Below are 15363 nucleotides of genomic sequence, written 5' to 3'. Positions count from 1 at the left end.
ACATCCAATTTCGGGGTTCAGGCATGAACTCGGGGGATAACTACCGAGCACATCCAATTTCAGGGTTTAGGCACAAATTTGGGGGATAACTACCGACCACATCCAATTTCGGGGTTCAGGCATGAACTCGGGGGATAACTACCGAGCACATCCAATTTCAGGGTTTAGGCACAAATTTGGGGGATAACTACCGACCACATCCAATTTCGGGGTTCGGTCACGAATTTGGGGGATAATTGCTAATTTCGGGGTACAGTCACGAACTCAGGGGATAATTACCAATTTCGGGGTTCACTCACGAACTCGGGGGATAATTGCCAATTTCAGGGTTTCGGCACAAATTTGGGGGATAACTACCGACCACATCCAATTTCGGGGTTCGGTCACGAATTTGGGGGATAATTGCCAATTTCAGGGTTTAGGCACAAATTTGGGGGATAACTACCGACCACATCCAATTTCTGGGTTCGGTCACGAATTTGGGGGATAATTGCTAATTTCGGGGTACAGTCACGAACTCGGGGGATAATTACCAATTTCGGGGTTCACTCACGAACTCGGGGGATAATTGCCAATTTCAGGGTTTCGGCACAAATTTGGGGGATAACTACCGACCACATCCAATTTCGGGGTTCGGTCACGAATTTGGGGGATAATTGCCAATTTCAGGGTTTAGGCACAAATTTGGGGGATAACTACCGACCACATCCAATTTCGGGGTTCGGTCACGAATTTGGGGGATAATTGCTAATTTCGGGGTACAGTCACGAACTCAGGGGATATTACCAATTTCGGGGTTCACTCACAAACTCGGGGGATAATTGCCAATTTCAGGGTTTCGGCACAAATTTGGGGGATAACTACCGACCACATCCAATTTCGGGGTTCGGTCACGAATTTGGGGGATAATTGCCAATTTCAGGGTTTAGGCACAAATTTGGGGGATAACTACCGACCACATCCAATTTCGGGGTTCGGTCACGAATTTGGGGGATAATTGCTAATTTCGGGGTACAGTCACGAACTCGGGGGATAATTACCAATTTCGGGGTTCACTCACGAACTCGGGGGATAATTGCCAATTTCAGGGTTTCGGCACAAATTTGGGGGATAACTACCGACCACATCCAATTTCGGGGTTCGGTCACGAATTTGGGGGATAATTGCCAATTTCAGGGTTTAGGCACAAATTTGGGGGATAACTACCGACCACATCCAATTTCGGGGTTCGGTCACGAATTTGGGGGATATTTGCTAATTTCGGGGTTTAGGCACAAATTTGGGGGATAACTACCGACCACATCCAATTTCGGGGTTCGGTCACGAATTTGGGGGATATTTGCTAATTTCGGGGTTCACTCATGAACTCAGTGAAGCCTCCCCTTTCACCTTCTACTTGTCCCAATACAAATTCATTCAGAGCTCATGACGAACCTTCCAGGTGTAACACCACCTCGAATCGTCGCAGACCCTTTTATGACCCCAAATACGATATAGTAAACCTCAAATGTGAAAGTAAGGACCGAATAGCGAAATTAATGAAATGGGGACCGGGGTGTGGGAGAGATCGAAAATGAAGCGATATTGGAGGGAAATAACACGTGACTGGAAGTTAGAACATGTGCGTCACTTTCAACCATTCACCTCACGATGGAAGGCCGTGCAGGCCTCACTTTGGATTCAAGCGCCAAGAATACTTACCAGACATCTATCGTGACGGATCATCAGGCTTCGATAAGTTCGATTCAACACTTTCACGATTACAATATTACAAACACACTATTTTTTACAAAGGTCTATTTACAAAGTTCTGTCCAAATAACTAAAGAAAAACACCTATAGAGGGTAATTTGTACGTTTTAATCAATTTAGAGAAAATAAACGTAAATTTATCTAAACCATTGCATAATACGATGACGCGTACGATACTGACATGGCATTCAGAAACCGCGCAAAAACAAACAAAAAATGCTGAGAACAGGAGCATATATCTTACTTACTTACTGGATTTTCCTGGATATATTGAGGTGAAGCGATGCTTATTTGCCTCACGTCACTCCACTTGATCCCCGTTGAAAAGAACCGTATTTTAATGGATGGTTGTCCCAAAGCTGACTTGAATTGGTCCATGGAGGTTGCTTTCATGGCATATTGAGGAAGCCTTTGTTTTGGATAATGAAGGGTTCCGTATAGACAAGACAAGTACCGAATAATTAATTTATTCAGCACAATTGACAGAGTTCGGACCAGGAGACCAGGAGGCAGGTGTAACGAACTCAAGCAGACTCCATCGTGCCGGAAGCGGAAAACGCGTTTATTGACGCGGTGATCATTCACTCGTGTCTGACGAATAAGCGCGTCCGATAAACCACAACAACAATGCAAATACAAGTCAGAATAATACGTTACATCCTCCTTTCTTTCAAGGAAGCCACTTTAAAGGAAACCAGCAAAGCAAATAACTCTATAAAGTAAAACTTACAATGAATTAATTAACAAACAGCATCACATTCAGATCACGTGAATCAATTGATTCAAATTTAAAGATCCAGACGTCTGGGAGGGTTAACCGCTCTGCCGCTCCTTGTGATGAACTTGGTATTTCTGGGAGATGCAGTGGCTCGAGGCGATGACACTGTTGGGAGACTTTGGGATTCAGATGCTTGCTCACTTGGACTTGGGGACTTGCAGCAGTTCCCCACTGGGGTGTCCTGTTGAGTGGTGGGATCAGGGAAGTCCCTCATGTCCTGGGAAGAGTAAAAGCGAGAGAGTGGCTGACTTCCCACCGGGCCAACATGGGCTGAATGAGGCACTCTGCGGAGATGGAGCCTGTTACGCCGGTACACATTGTTTGGGGTCCTCAGCAAATATGACCGGGGGCTGTTGTGGCGCGCCTCAACTACAGCCGGAATCCAATGCCTGGCCTCCGGGTTTGGCAACATCCTAACACTGTCGCCCGGCTGGAGCGGTGGCAAATCTGACATAGATGGCTTGTCATGATAGTATTTTTGTTTCTCCTTCTGTGTGTCAAGGCGTGATCTCACAAGGTGATGGTCATACCGCGCAGGCATGAGAAGAGTGCGGTTGCAAGGCAGTGTGTTTCTGGGGCGTCTTCCCATTAGGAGCTGAGCCGGGGACAAGTTTATTCCTTCAAGTGGAGTGGTGCGGTAGTCTAGCAGGGCTAAGTACTTATCTGCTGACTTCTTCCAGAGCCTTTTCACTGTCTGGATCGCTCTTTCTGCCTCTCCATTGGCACGTTGGTGCTTGGGGGACACAATGTCGTGAGTTATGCCATATTCTTTGCAAAACTGAGAAAATTCCTCTGACGTGTACTGACTTCCGGAATCGCTTCGCAGCTTCTCTGGAATACCATGTCGACAAAACTGCTGCTTGAGAGCTTTGATTACAGAGCGAGCTGTAATGTCCTTGAGGCAATCCACCTCCACAAACTTGGAGTAATAATCGACCGTGAGCAAATACTGCTTTGATTCGAAGTCAAAAACGTCGCTTCCAACTTCGATGAATGGAAGATCAGGCGTGTAAGTCGGAAAGAGAGGCTCCCGTTGCTGAGCGCTTTGATACTCTGCACACTTGCAACAATTCCGTACAGTTTCTTCGATGTCAGAGTTCATTGAGGGCCAATACATGACCTCGCGAGCATGCTGCTTACACTTGTTCACTCCGAGGTGCGATTCATGAATCAAGCTCAGCATTCTGGGTCTGAGGCTTGGCGGGATGACAAGGCGCATGCCTTTGTAGACAACACTGTCTGAGACTGCCAATTGCGTTCTGGAGTCAAAGTACGGACGGACCTGTGCTGGGACTTCCTTTCGGGAGTCAGGCCATCCACTTGCAATGACACCGCAGAGAAGGCTCATTTGACTCAGAGTAGCTTCCTGGATTTCGAGGTATTTCCCACTCGTGATCGCAAGGAACTGGAACATGTTCACAGGCTCAAGGTCTTTCCCAGCTTCTGAGTCGGTGTCCGGTAGAGGTGCACGGGACAATGTGTCGGGGAGCACCATCTCAGAACCACGGCAGTAGTTAACCTCCAAGTCATACCGTTGAAGCTTGAGCAACATACGCTGTAAACGCATGGGAGAAGATAGGAGAGGCTTCTTGAAGATTTCCTCAAGGGGTTTATGGTCATTATATACCACTACTGATTTTCCAAAGATATAGTAGTGAAATGCTTCTGTTGCATGGACGATTGAGAGCATTTCCTTCTCAATCATAGCGTAGCGACACTCAGTATCGGTCATACTGCGTGATGTGAACGCTATAGGGTTGCCATTCTGGAGCAAACAGGCTCCTACAGCGTTTTGGCTGGCATCGGCTTGTATTTCAACTGGCTGACTTACATCGTAGTACTGAAGGACCGGGGCCGAAATACATGCTTGCTTCAGCTTCTTGAAGGACAGCTCCTGAGCTGACTGCCAGGAGAACTCCACGTCCGCCTTGCAGAGATCACGGAGAGGCTTGCTTGTGTCACTTAGGTTGGGAATAAACTGAACGAATCCAAGGAAACGCTTGACGCCTTGTTTGTCTGTTGGACGTGGCATTTTCTCAACTGCCTTCGTCTTGAATGGATCTGGTAGCACTCCTTCTGCAGTAAGCAGGTGGCCTACATAAGGGACTGAGGTTTGCCGGATGAGGCATTTTCGGAAGTTTAGTTGCAGGTTATAACTTGTAGCTCGTTGCATAACTCGCTTCAGTACACAGTCGTGGTGGGTGATGTCACGACCAGCAACTAAAATGTCATCCATTACCGCTGTTGCCCATTCTATCCCTTCTAGCATCTGGTCCATGATTCGCTGGAATATCTCCGGCGAGCACCGCAATCCATAAGGGAGACGCAGCCAGCGGTATATCCCTACAGGTGTATTGAACGTGGTCAAGAATGAAGAAGGCTCGTCAAGGCGAATTTGCATGAACCCACTGCGGGCGTCAAGCACAGAAAATACTTTGGCTCCAGGGATTTGAGCTAAAACTTCCTGAACAGTTCTCATTGGGTAGTGCTCACGTTTTGTGCACTTGTTTAAGTCTTTGGGGTCTATACAGATGCGGACTTTGCCGTTGCGAAGAGCTACTACCATGGAACTCACCCACTCAGTCGGTCGTTCTACCTTCGCGATGTGACCTTCGGTGACCATCTCTTGTAGCTTGTCAACTATTTGCTCTCTCAATGCTGCAGGCTGTCTGCGAGGAGCGTGAACTACTCCCTGTGACCCTTCTACAAGCTTGATCCGATAAGTTCCGGGAAGAGTTCCAGTTGTCTTGGCAACTTCTGGAAACTCAGAGATTACTGCTTCCTGAGACACATTGACTAGAGGCTGAACAAGAGACAACTTATCGAGCTTGACAATGAGGCCTAGGGCTTCCGAGGTAGCGCCTGACATTACATTCTCCTGATCGAGGTCAATGACCTCAAAACTGGCTCTAACGGTCTTGTTTTTGTGCGAGAGAGGGAGTGTCACGGTACCGACAGGATGGATAGTATGGTTCGAGTATGTTTTAAGAACTTTATGCGACGATTGTAGATCGCCTGCGAGGTGCTGGACTAACTGGTAGTCGTTGAGTGTTAGTGTGTTGCACCTTGCACCCGTGTCAATCCGGAACCGAGTCGGCTGACCCAGCAACGTGACGGTCTGTGCCTACTTGTCATGAGTAGCCGTATTGATGCTTGGTTGTAGAGCGGAGATCCTTAAAATTTCAGATTCCTTGACGAGTTCTTGAGGAAGATCTACATGATCTAGACTGGTCTCCTCATCAAGGGACTTTAGGTCGCGCAGTCTCTTCCGACACGCCGCAAACCAGTGACCAGGCTTCTTGCAGTAGGAGCAGCTAGAATTAATTGCTGGACACTTGGCTTGCCTGTGCACTGACTGGCCACATTTGCTGCCGGGACCGTCATTCCGAAACCGATTCTCAGCTTTGAACAGCTCGGTGGCTTGTGTATGCCTATCAGGCTTGCTCTTACAACGTTGAGTCTGGTGCTGAGTTCGTTCGTTTTCAGATCTGAGGGCTGAGATGAGAGCATCTTCATCTCGGACTATTCTCATATGTTTCTGCGAGAGCTCTAGCTGTTGGCCAATTTCTATAGCTTTAGCTAGTGAGAGCTCCTCACCCCTATCGAGTAATTTCTCTTGGACCCTCTTATCATGGCTGCCATCAATGATGCAATCGACGATTATGTCGTCTGGGTCTTGGTAATCGCAATCCATGAGAATTATCCTCAGATCTTTTATGAAATGATCAAAAGACTCACCACTCCGCTGGCGCCTTTGTTTCAGTCGGTGTCTGGCAACTCTTTTGTTCTTTCTGGGCTGCACATAGTTCTGGAATTTGTTCAGCACTTCCTGCGGGTCGTCTTTCTCTCCTTCCTCCCAAGATAGAGTTTGGTAGATTTGACGACCTTGTTCGCCGATCCACGTTCCGAGCCATCCTGCTTGACGAGGCTTCGTAATGTCTGCGAGCGGCCCTGACAAGACAAAACTGACGTGATTTCTGAACCGGCAAAACTCCTGGTAGAGATCCAGACTCTCCCAGTCGATCGAGGGATGATCAAAGTTCGGAGATGCCATATTTATGGAGACGAATGGCGGCTTATGGCGTGAATATCAACGAACTTCTGACACCATCTAACGAACTCAAGCAGACTCCATCGTGCCGGAAGCGGAAAGCGCGTTTATTGACGCGGTGATCATTCACTCGTGTCTGACGAATAAGCGCGTCCGATAAACCACAACAACAATGCAAATACAAGTCAGAATAATACGTTACAATGTATATACCGTGTCAATCGATTACAATGTATATACGATTACAATATTACAAACACACTATTTTTTACAAAGGTCTATTTACAAAGTTCTGTCCAAATAACTAAAGAAAAACAACTATAGAGGGTAATTTGTACGTTTTAATCAATTTAGAGAAAATAAACGTAAATTTATCTAAACCATTGCATAATACGATGACGCGTACGATACTGACATGGCATTCAGAAACCGCGCAACAACAAACAAAAAATGCTGAGAACAGGAGCATATATCTTACTTACTTACTGGATTTTCCTGGATATATTGAGGTGAAGCGATGCTTATTTGCCTCACGTCACTCCACTTGATCCCCGTTGAAAAGAACCGTATTTTAATGGATGGTTGTCCCAAAGCTGACTTGAATTGGTCCATGGAGGTTGCTTTCATGGCATATTGAGGCAGCCTTTGTTTTGGATAATGAAGGGTTCCGTATAGACAAGACAAGTACCGAATAATTAATTTATTCAGCACAATTGACAGAGTTCGGACCAGGAGACCAGGAGGCAGGAGACCAGGCAGAGCCTTAGAGTGAAGAAGAGGAGTGTAACGAGGGCAAGCGGTCTTTCACTCAGAGAGTAGTTAATGCATGGAATGGTGTCCCTGGAAAGGTAGTGGCAGTAGGAACAGTGCATGGGTTTAAATTGTACTGGACCTGGAAAAGTTGGAGATGGCAGGGTTTCGTGGTGGCTGACCATGGACAGGTGATTTTGTCCATTTGCACGGAGTGGTTGGTGTCTGTGTGGGTCTCGTCAAGGGGTGGTGTGTCGTAGTTGTTGTTTCTCACCCAAGAACCACATTCACCCACTTCTCCCACCTCTTTCTGTGGAACAAATAAAGATTAAAACAACAACAACAATTTAGGAGTTGCGGAAGGCGAGAAGACGAGGCCATTTCGTAGGGTTCGAAGCTCGTTTATTCAAATAGGAATTTCCAGCACACTCTTAAACTCGAACGGAAGTGGTAAAGCTTTTATAAAGCCAAAACCCTCTTCGGAGGGCGTGGCTCCCACAACCGCGCGTGCGTCACGTCCAACAAACCAAAAGCCCCACAGGCCCGTGCACGTGGATTAGACCAAACATAAGGTAACCGTCACATGCGGATAAGTTAACCGCGACATGCGAATAAGGTAACCGCTACATGCGCCCCCCCAGAATTCACTCCACGGGCGTGTACGTAGGTCGCAGGCGCGCTCGGCAGTGCCGAGAAGGCTCGAGCAGTGCTCGGCCTCGGTACGCGCGAAAAAACGCAGCCGTGGGGTTGAGCCGACGGAGAGGCTGGTCAAGTCCTCGGGGAAGGCTGCCGAGGTTCCTCGCGGGCCTCCCGAGGTTGCAGTTCGCGGGTGCAGTGCCGAGAAGGCTCAAGCAGTGCTCGGCCTCGGTGCACGCGAAAAGCGGTTGAGCCAACCGAGGGGCTGGTCAAGGCCTCGGGGGAAGCTGCTGAGGTTCCTCGCGGGCCTCCCGAGGATGCAGAGTCGGAGAAGTAGTTGCGCGAGTTGCAGCTTTCTACACGCGAGCTGTAGCTGTAGAGTGTAGTTGCGCGAAGGTGACGAGCAGCAGTGCGCACGAAGGTAACGAAGCAGCCGTGCCGCCAATGTCAGTGCGCGCGCAAGAGATGAGCAGCAGCGCGCGCGAAGGTAACGAAGCAGCCGTGCCGCCAACGTCAGTGCGCGCGCAAGAGATGAGCAGCAGTGCCACCCACATCTCGTAACTGCATCCCTTCGGAGGGTCCTGGAGCAGGCTCACCCCTCCGGTCATAGAGGAGGAGCCGAGCGCGGTGCGTGAACCACATGGCCACTCGTCGTTGCCAACTCCGGCAGTTCGATCGAAACTGCCGTGTTCGTTTGCAGCCCCCGAATCCGTTCGGGGGCAGCCGGGGTCACCAGTTTAGGAGTTGCGGAAGGCGAGAAGACGAGGCCATTTCGTAGGGTTCGAAGCTCGTTTATTCAAACAGGAATTTCCAGCACACTCTTAAACTCGAACGGAAGTGGTAAAGCTTTTATAAAGCCAAAACCCTCTTCGGAGGACGTGGCTCCCACAACCGCGCGTGCGTCACGTCCAACAAACCAAAAGCCCCACAGGCCCATGCACGTGGATTAGACCAAACATAAGGTAACCGTCACATGCGGATAAGTTAACTGCGACATGCGAATAAGGTAACCGCTACAACAACACCTTTTTTGCCTTATTATTTAAATAAAGCTGAATAAATAAGCTTTAAATATTAGTATTACATTTCAATTTTAAATCTGGTAAAATTTAAATTTAAATATTCGCTGAATAAAGCTAATAAAGCTTATTATTTAAACAATGAAGACGAACACCACACCTTTACGCATCTTCAGCTGTTTCGGTCTGCTGAACCAGTTTCCTCGACTCAGGGACACAATCCTGGATCGGTCGCCACTCCAACACAGGATACTTGAATGGTTCATTCTGGTTTATTCTTCCCAGTCATCTGGTACTTGGTTCATTCTTCCCAGTCATCTGGTACTTGGTTCATTCTTCCCAGTCATCTGGTACTTGGTTCATTCTTCCCAGTCATCTGGTACTTGGTTCATAGAGGATTCTTAATCATTACTGATCATTATGTTTGTTCTTATGTCTTTCAGACCGTGTTCATTGTTGAAGTTGCAATAAACCGCCAACTGGATTAACAAAGAGAACTGGTCTTATTTATGAACACGGTGCAAGTTGACCAAAGCCGCGATGCCTGCTGTGGGATGCCCAATCGCCGGATGTGACTACACCACTGAAGTCCTCGATCCTGCTATCGTGGCCGCACTCATCACTGCCCACAGTGCCATACACGCCCCTGGACATGCCGCCAAGGTTGAAAAAGTCAAAAGGCCCACAATTGTCGCCGCTGGCTCCAGTGAAGAGTGGACTTACTTCGAGTCACGATGGTCTGCATACGTCGATGCAACCAAAATCATTGGCCGCGATAAAGTAGTGCAGTCACTAGAGTGCTGTGACGAACCTCTGCGCAAGGATCTAACAAGATCGACAGGTGGGAGCCTTTCAAACAAACCCATCGAGGTGGTAATGGCAGCCATTAAAAAAAACTTTCTGTTCGCGGAGAGAACACTATGGTTGCCAGAGTAGCACTACATAATATGCGTCTAGACCGTGATGAGACAGTGCGCAGCTTCGGGGCCCGCCTACGTGGTCAAGCGGGAATATGCAAATTCCTAATCAAATGCCCTAGTTGTGATGCTGAAGTTAACTACACAGAAGCGATCGTGCGTGATGTTCTTACACGAGGAATTGCTGACCCTGAAATCCAGCTTGACCTCCTTGGTGACAAGAACCAGGACATGATCCTGGAGGACGTTTTCCAATTCATTGAGGCCAAAGAATCTGGCAAACGGTCAGCATCTACACTACTGGACACACACTCAGTGGAAGCAGCTCGCAGCACATATCAAAAGGCCAAGCAAGTAACCATCAAGGACAGAAACGACCCATGCTCCTACTGTAGCAAAAAGGGACATGGGAAGAGCGCCCCAGCCCACGTTCGCAAAACAGAATGCGCGGCATATGGTCACAGATGTGGGCATTGCAATGGCGATAATCACATGGAGTGTGTATGTCGCAGTAGGAACAAACCCAAACGCACGAGTGCCTCTTCTAATAACAGTGAAAATGCTGTGTTTGATACTTTATGTACTGTCCACGTATCAGAACAACAGTCAAATGAAACTCCTAACATATCTGGGCATGAATGTAATGAGTTTGATAATGTTATTAATTCGGGTCGATCACGCAGTGAGCGTTCCATCACCCTTGACCACCATGTTTATGACAAACTCTCTAATACATGGATCAGGAAGGGTTCAAAACCTCAACCATTTGTTAGTGTGACTGTCAAAATCATGCGCAAAGACGACGCAGCCCTTGGCTTTGACCTTTCCACCCAGACCATGACTTGCCATGTCCCCGCGATGGCAGACACAGGGTGCCAGAGTTGCCTTGCTGGTATAAAGGTCATCCACCGCCTTGGTTTGCGCAAATCTGACCTCATCCCAGTAACCATGAGAATGCGCACTGCCAACAATGGAGGCATCAATATCCTTGGGGGCACTGTACTCCGCTTGTCGGGCAAAGACAAACGGGGTCAGGCTGTTGAAACTAGGCAAATGACCTATGTCATAGAAAGCTCTGACAAGCTCTTCCTCAGCAGAGAAGCCTGTGTTGCCCTTGACATCATCCCGGATAGCTTCCCCAAGATTGGTGTAGACCTGACAGCACAGCAGCCGGACGCAACAGCAGTCTTACGGGAAGACCCCACGACAGCGTGTCGTTGCCCTCAGCGTCGTCGACCCCCACCACCCCCGACAAAGCTGCCGTTCCCCGCAACTGATGCTAATCGCATGAAGCTACAACAGTATCTCCTTGAATACTATAAGTCAAGCACATTTAACACTTGTGAGCATAAAACATTGCCTCTAATGGATGGCCCGCCCATGAAACTGATGGTGGATCCTAATGCTGAACCAGTGGCACACCACACACCGGTACCAGTCCCACTACACTGGTGGGATGTGGTCAAAGTTGGGATAGACCACGATGCACAGTTGGGTGTGCTTGAACCAGTCCCCATTGGCGAACCCGTCACCTGGTGCCATAGAATGGTTGTCTGTGCAAAGAAGAATGGCCAGCCACGCCGCACCGTTGATTTCCAGGCCCTCAACGCCCATGCTACATGGGAAACACATCACACGCCATCACCCTTTCATCAGGCTAGATCAGTTCCGAACGGTAAGAAGAAGACGGTCTTTGATGCGTGGAACGGTTACCACAGCGTGCCCATCTGCAAAGAAGACCAGCACCTGACCACCTTCATCACACCCTGGGGTAGATACCGCTATAAAACTGCCCCTCAAGGGTATATTGCGTCTGGCGATGGATATACAAGACGTTATGACGAGATCGTGTCTGACATCCCCAATAAGACAAAATGCGTTGATGACGTCTTGCTCTGGTCTGACTCGCTGGCAGACAGTTTCTTCCAGGCTGTTCAGTGGCTTGACACCTGTGGACAGAATGGAATCACCCTGAACCCTGATAAGTTTGTGTTTGGCGAAGATATAGTGGAATTTGCTGGGTTCGAAATAACCCCCAATAGTGTCTGTCCTTGCAGGAAATACCTACGCGCGATCCTCGATTTCCCAACACCCAAGGACATCACAGATGTACGTTCTTGGTTTGGACTTGTCAATCAAGTGTCATACACTTTCAGTATGGCTGAGAAGATGTTGCCGTTCCGGCAACTACTTAAACCTAGTACACCGTTTAAGTGGGATGAGCACCTCCAAGATGCATTTGAAGAGTCGAAAGCTGTCATTGCCAGTGAGATCGAGGAGGGTGTCCGGATATTCGACCCAAGCAAGCCCACGTGCCTCGCTACAGACTGGTCCAAGACTGGCATTGGCTTCTGGCTACTGCAGAAACACTGTACCTGTACCAACATAAAACCCTTCTGTTGTCACACAGGATGGAAAATCACACTCGTTGGCAGCAGATTCACCCACCCTGCTGAATCATGTTATGCACCAGTTGAGGGTGAGGCCCTAGCAGTTGCTGATGCCCTAGACAAGGCCAGATACTTTGTTCTGGGATGTGAAGACCTCATAATCGCTGTTGACCACAAACCTCTGCTCAGGATTTTTAATGATGGAAGTCTAGAGGATATCTCTAACGCTCGACTTAGGAACTTGAAGGAGAAGACCCTGCGATACAGGTTCCGGATGGTCCATGTGCCGGGGATTAGACATCGCGCCACAGACTGCATCTCACGCCACCCTACTGGAGAGCCTGTGAAACTGACCCTCACTGACGATATGGCGGCCATTGATTCCACACCCATCATCCTGAAGCATTCCAAAACCCTCCTGAGTGGCTTATGTAGATCAGCACCAGAAACCCCCGACGAGTATGTTTCCACGCCTGCTATGTCCTCCCTCGCCTCACTCAGCCTCAAATCTGTAACATGGGACAGGGTTCGAACCGCAATAGCGAGTGACAATAACATGCAGAGCCTTGTTGACCTTATCGAGTCAGGTATCCCTGAATTCCGTCATGAGCTCCCTGGACCCCTACGCGAATACTTCCAATTTCCAGATAGTCTACATATAGTTGATGGTGTCATACTCTACGAGGATCGTGTCCTTATACCACCGTCTCTCAGGGACGAGGTGTTAGCCGCTCTGCACGCTGCCCATCAAGGGGTCACCTCTATGACTGCGAGAGCTGAGTCCTCCATCTTCTGGCCTGGCATCGCCCCTGCCATTGCGGCCCTTCGTGCTGGGTGCTACCATTGTAATCGGATTGCGCCCTCCAATCCAAGTGCACCACCCACTCCTCTGACACCTCCAGATTATCCATTCCAATGCATGTGTGCCGACTACTTTCACTACAAAGAATGCAACTACTTGGTAGTGGTCGACCGGTATTCTAACTGGCCGATAGTTGAGAGAGCCTCACATGGTGTAGGTGGACTCATCGCTTGCCTAAGACATACCTTTGTCACATTTGGTATCCCTGATGAATTAGCTCCCGATGGTGGTCCTGAATTCACAGCTGTCGCTACACGTCAATTCCTCAAGGACTGGGGTGTACATCATCGACTCTCCTCAGTAGCTTATTCACATAGCAACTGCTGTGCTGAAGTTGGTGTCAAGACTGTGAAGCGTCTTCTCATGGACAACACTAGCCCTAATGGAGGCCTTGATACCGATGCATTCCAACGTGCACTGCTCCAGTATAGAAATACTCCAGACAGAGACACAAAACTCTCTCCAGCGATGTGCATTTTTGGCCGCCCAATTCGAGACTTCATCCCAATACCACCTGGCAGACACAAACCTCATAACACCTGGCGTGGGACTCTGGAGGCTCAGGAGGAAGCACTTCGCAACCGCCACATGAGAGACGCTGAGCGCTGGTCTGAACATACCAAGAGACTCTTGCCCCTTGTTGTCGGCGACTGTGTTCGCATCCAGAATCAGACCGGGCCACACCCCCTCAAATGGGACAAAACCGGCATCATCATCGAGGTTCGCCAGTTTGATCAATATGTGGTAAGAGTTGACGGTTCAGGAAGGGTTACTCTGCGCAATAGGAAATTCCTGCGAAAGTACATTCCTGTGCTAACGCCCCTACCAAGATTGACGATCGATGGTGGTATTGGAGTGCAGAGACCAATGGTTCGGCAGAACATCGCACACCCATGCATTGTGCACACCACAACCCCGGCCAGTCACAAGGAGGCTTGTGGCCCATCCGTTACTAGTCCAATGCCACCGCAACATCCCACCATCAACTCTGACACCACCCCACCGCAGCCACCTGCTACATTTCCTGTTGAATCACCCAGGGTCAACCGGAGCCCTCCTGGGCGCCATCAGCTCTTTGATGATGCTACATCCCCATCTATGGCTAAGTCATCGCAGGTAACTCGGCATATGAGTGCAGCGCCTCCAATGTCACCTCCTCAAGTCAGTGATCCCAAACCCAATACGGTTACCACACGCCCTGCGCTTGACAAACCAGCTGCTGCACCCAGACGGTCCGGTCGAAGCACGAGCAAGCCTGCCTGGCACTCTGACTATGACATGTGATTCTGGCATTGACCATTACTGACATTGTGTTTGGTTTCTGGTTCACCAGTTCTTCAATTAGCTTCAAAGTTAGTTACATATATTCTTCATATTCTCAGTCTTTGTCATGCCAAAAGACACACATACTTGTTATACACTTATATTTTCCATGCCAAAGACTTGGGGGGAGATAGAGGATTCTTAATCATTACTGATCATTATGTTTGTTCTTATGTCTTTCAGACCGTGTTCATTGTTGAAGTTGCAATAAACCGCCAACTGGATTAACAAAGAGAACTGGTCTTATTTAGTTCATTCTTCCCAGTCATCTGGTACTTGTTCATTATTCCCAGTCATCTGGTACTTGGTTCATTCTTCCCAGTCATCTGGTACTTGGTCCATTCTTCCCAGTCATCTGGTACTTAGTTCATTCTGGTTCATTCTTCCCAGTCATCTGGTACTTGGTTCATTCTTCCCAGTCATCTGGTACTTGGTCTATTCTGGTTCATTCTTCCCAGTCATCTGGTACTTGGTCTATTCTGGTTCATTCTTTCCAGTCATCTGGTACTTGGTTCATTGTGGTTCATTCTTCCCAGTCATCTGGTACTTGGTTCATTCTTCCCAGTCATCTGGTACTTGATCCATTCTTCCCAGTTATCTGGTACTTGGTCCATTCTTCCCAGTCATCTGGTACTTGGTCCATTCTTCCCAGTCATCTGGTACTTGGTCCATTCTTCCCAGTCATCTGGTACTTGGTCCATTCTGGTTCATTCTTCCCAGTCATCTGGTACTTGGTTCATTGTGGTTCATTCTTCCCAGTCATCTGGTACTTGCTTCATTCTTCCCAGTCATCTGGCACTTGGTGAATTCTTCCCAGTCATCTGGTACTTGATCCATTCTTCCCAGTTATCTGGTACTTGGTCCATTCTGGTTCATTCTTCCCAG

The sequence above is a fragment of the Myxine glutinosa genome, chromosome 13, assembly GCF_964187855.1.
Source record: "Myxine glutinosa chromosome 13, kmMyxGlut1.1, whole genome shotgun sequence".
Lineage (NCBI taxonomy): Eukaryota > Metazoa > Chordata > Myxini > Myxiniformes > Myxinidae > Myxine > Myxine glutinosa.
Note: the sequence above shows the minus strand (reverse complement) of the source record.